We start from the raw sequence: 4,994 nt of genomic DNA on the forward strand, positions 1-4,994 counted from the left end.
TTTTGACCCCATCCTTCAGGCCCGGGGGGGTCAGCCCCATCATTTGCAAAATTTTGAATCCAAACCCTATAAGGATGTAACCATTGCATTATGAGCGTAATCCCATGTTAAGTTGCAGAGAAAAAGTCATTTATATGGAAATTGACCACTTTTGACCCCGCCCCTCAGGCCCCCGGGGGTTCAGCCCTATATTTGCACAATTTTGAATTCCCACACTATAAGGATACTACCATTGTATTATGGGTGCTATACCGTGCTTAGTTTCAGAGAAGAAGTCGTTTATATGGAAATAGCCAAATTGGCCACTTTCGACCCCGCCCCTCAGGCCCCCTTGGGGTCAGCCCCATCATTTCCACAATTTTGAATCCCCACCCTATAAAGATGCTACCATTGCATTATGGGTGCTATACCATGCTTAGTTTCAAAGAAGAAGTCGTTTATATGGAAATAGCCAAATTGGCCCCTTTTGACCCCGCCCCTCAGGCCCCCTGGGGGTCAGCCCCATCATTTGTACAATTTTGAATCCCCATCCTATAAGGATGCTACCATTGCATTATGGGTGCTATCCCATGCTTGGTTTCAGAGAAGAAGTCGTTTATATGGAAATAGCCAAATTGAACCCTTTTGACCCCGCCCCTCAGGCCCCCCGGGGGTCAGCCACATCATTTGTACAATTTTGAATCCCCAACCTATAAAGATACTACCATTGCATTATGAGTGCTATCTCATGCTTAGTTTCAGAGAAGAAGTCGTTTATATGGAAATAGCCAAATTGACCCCATTTGACCCCGCCCCTCAGGCCCCCGGGGGTCAGCCCCATCATTTGTACAATTTTGAATCCCCACCCTATAAGGATGCTACCATTGCATTATGGGTGCTATCCTATGCTTGGTTTCAGAGAAGAAGTCGTTTATATGGAAATAGCCAAATTGACCCCATTTGACCCCGCCCCTCAGGCTCCCGGGGGTCAGCCCCATCATTTGTACAATTTTGAATCCCCACCCTATAAGGATGCTACCATTGCATTATGGGTGCTATCCCATGCTTGGTTTCAGAGAAGAAGTCGTTTATATGGAAATAGCCAAATTAACCCCTTTTGACCCCCGCCCCTCAGGCCCCCGGGGGGTCAGCCACATCATTTGTACAATTTTGAATCCCCACCCTATAAGGATGCTACCGTTGCATTATGGGTGCTATCCCATGCTTGGTTTCAGAGAAGAAGTCGTTTATATGGAAATAACCAAATTGACCCCTTTTGGCCCCGCCCCTCAGGCCCCTGGGGGGTCAGCCCCATCATTTGTACAATTTTCAGTTAGTAGCCCATAAGGATGCTACCAGCCAAATTTTGTTGAAATCCGACCAACGGTTATGGAGAAGAAGTCGATTGTTGACGGACGGACGGACGGACGGACGACGGACGACGGACGACGACGGACGACGGACGACGGACGACGGACGACGGACGACGGACGCCACGGTATGGCATAAGCTCACCTTGGTCCTTCGGACCAGGTGAGCTAATAAATTGGACAAATGAGAATAAAATGATATTCGTCCTCAATATCACGATGAGGGTCACAAAACTGACAAACACGCTCACTTCTATCTAAATTTGAAAAACGTCCAGATTCAATGTACAAGTTATGTGCCGATAACCTTATTTTTGTCAATACAATACGATTTTTGTTTGGAATATACTTTGTCAAATAAGTTTGTAAAACAACTTGATTCACCAGGAGACGATATAGATAGCACTTAGAAGAGTTTTCTAATATAGATGTCAACTCTTGAAAAGCTATATCATTAATTCTTTGTCTGATTATTGGTAAAATATTTGATGGAACAACTTTATGCTGGTTTACCCAAACATCACCAAAACCATGACTGTACAATATATCTTTAACACATTCTACCCAATTAAATACTTTGTTCGATTTTGGTAAATTCAATAAAACATTATAAGCAGTTTTTAAAATACAGTTATTAGAATTTATAATTTTAAACCAGTATTTTATCATTCGATACTTTCTGGTGTAAAAAAGAGGAAAACGCCCAAGTTCAAAACAAGAGGCCCAGAGGGCCTGTATCGCTCACCTGGTTTGTAATGCCAAGTAATATTCTGGATACAGGTTCATTGTTTATTTTCTGAAGAAATTTGAATATTTACCTCTAATTCTCCTATTGGGCCCCACCATTCCTGCCCCCTGGGAGTCAGAGCCAAAATTTATACAAGCTCTGTTCCCCTTCCCCCAAGGATGTTTGTGGCCAAATTTGGTTATAATCCATGCAGAACTCTATCACTAGTAGCGATTTATAGGATTTACCTTTATTTCCCCTATTGGGCCCTGCCCCTCCTGCCCCCAGGGGGTCAGAGCCAAAATTTATACAAGTTCTGTTCCCCTTCTCCCAAGGATGTTTGTGGCCAAATTTGGTCACAATCCATGCAGAACTCTAGGACAAGTAGCGATTTATAGGATTTACCTTTATTTCCCCTATTGGGCCCCGCCCCTCCTGCCCCGGGGGGGGTCAGAGCCAAAATTTATACAAGTTCTGTTCCCCTTCCCCAAAGAATGTTTGTGGCTAAATTTGGTTACAATCCATGCAGAATTCTATGACTAGTAGCGATTTATAGGATTTACCTTTATTTCCCCTATTGGGCCCCGCCCCTCCTGCCCCCGGGGGGTCAGAGCCAAAATTTATACAAGTTCTGTTCCCCTTCTCCAAAGGATGTTTGTGGCCAAATTTGGTCACAATCCATGCAGAACTCTAGGACAAGTAGCGATTTATAGGATTTACCTTTATTTCCCCTATTGGGCCCCGCCCCTCCTGCCCCCGGGGGCTCAGAGCCAAAATTTATACAATTTCTGTTTCCCTTCCCCAAGGATGCTTGTGGCCAAATTTGGTTACAATCCATGCAGAACTCTATGACTAGTAGCGATTTATAGGATTTACCTTTATTTCCGCTATTGGGCCCCGCCCCTCCTGCCCCCGGGGGGTCAGAGCCAAATTTTATACAAGTTCTGTTCCCCTTCCCCAAAGAATGTTTGTGGCGAAATTTGGTTACAATCCATGAAGAACTCTATGACTAGTAGCGATTTATAGGATTTACCTTTATTTCCTATATTGGGCCCCGCCCCTCCTGCCCCCAGGGGGTCAGAGCCAAAATTTATACAAGTTCTGTTCCCCTTCTCCTAAGGATGTTTGTGGCCAAATTTGGTCACAATCCATGCAGAACTCTAGGACAAGTAGCGATTTATAGGATTTACCTTTATTTCCCCTATTGGGCCCCGCCCCTCCTGCCCCCGGGGGCTCAGAGCCAAAATTTATACAAGTTCTGTTCCCCTTCCCCCAAGGATGCTTGTGGCCAAATTTGGTTACAATCCATGCAGAACTCTATGACTAGTAGCGATTTATAGGATTTACCTTTATTTCCCCTATTGGGCCCCGCCCCTCCTGCCCCCAGGGGCTCAGAGCCAAAATTTATACAAGTTCTGTTCCCCTTCCCCCAAGGATGTTTGTGGCCAAATTTGGTCACAATCCATGCAGAACTCTATGACTAGTAGCGATTTAAAGGAAATGTTGACGGACAGACAGACGGACGGACGGACGGACGGACGACGGACGACGGACGCCGCGCCATGGCATAAGCTCACCGGCCCTTCGGGCCAGGTGAGCTAATAAACCATTACATTGCATGTGGATTTTTTAACATGTAATACCTTTTTACAGAATTCAAGCTGTATCTTTTCAATATCTGGAGCTTTACAGCCACCCCAGACTTCCGATGCATAACTTAATACACTGTTAACATATGTATCAAATAAATTTAAAAGAGTAACAAAATTCATTTGCATAGATTTACATTTTGAAAACAAAGCAAACACAGCCTTTCGCCCTTGTTCTGACAACTTTTTTTGTAATGCATTAAACTTACTATTAAATTTAAAAACAACTCCCAAATACGTAAATTGGTCTACAACTTCCAACTGTTTGTCATCATAAAACCAACAATCTTCTTTACGTAACTTGCCACTTTTTCTAAAAACCATTATTTTAGTTTTTTTCAACATTCACAGTTAGATTCCACGTTTCACAATAATTATGTAGGCTGTTCAGCATGTTTTGTAAATCTCTGGCAGATTCCGCAAACAAAACTAAATCATCAGCATACATCATGAGAAAAAGGCTTAACTCACCAAATTGGTAATCATTTACTCCATGTTCTATAAAATAGTTTTCAAAGTCATTAACATACAACGAAAACATTATCGGTGACATAATTTCTCCTTGAGCGAGGCCCATATTGTTTATAAAAAAATTTGAACATCTCCCATTTACAGTTACACAAGATTTTACTTGGCTATACATTGATTTAATAGTTTTAAGTAAGTTTCCTCTAATTCCAAGTTGAGATAATTTAAACCACAATTTGCATCTATCTATAGAGTCGAAAGCTCTTTTAAAATCCACAAAACAGCAAAATAATCTTTTATTATCATTAAGAGATTTAGTAATAATAGAATGGAGCACAAAAATAGCATCAACTGTACTTAATCCAGGGCGAAACCCAAATTGGGCATCAGTAACAACACTGTTTGATTCCGACCATTGTATAAGGCGATTATTTAAAATTGATGTAAAAAGTTTTGCCATACAGCTAAGAAGACTAATACCTCTATAATTGGCAGGGTCACTACGGTCTCCTTTCTTATAAACTGGTATAATTACAGCAGTTGACCAAGCTTCAGGGAAAATACCTGAGTTCAAAACATTATTGAAAATTTTATTAAGAACAGGATTCAAGCATGTACTGCATTCGATAAGATATTCGTTAAGAATGCCATCCAGGCCGTGAGATTTACCTCTTTTCAACCCCCTAATAGCCTTTTCAATTTCCTGAGTGGTAATGGGTTTATCTAAATCCTCAAACACAGTAGAGTCATCCGTATTATCATGGTGAGCCTGGTCATAATTATTAACAGAAAGCTCTTTGA

This window comes from Argopecten irradians, unplaced genomic scaffold (genome assembly GCF_041381155.1).
Source record: "Argopecten irradians isolate NY unplaced genomic scaffold, Ai_NY scaffold_0347, whole genome shotgun sequence".
Lineage (NCBI taxonomy): Eukaryota > Metazoa > Mollusca > Bivalvia > Pectinida > Pectinidae > Argopecten > Argopecten irradians.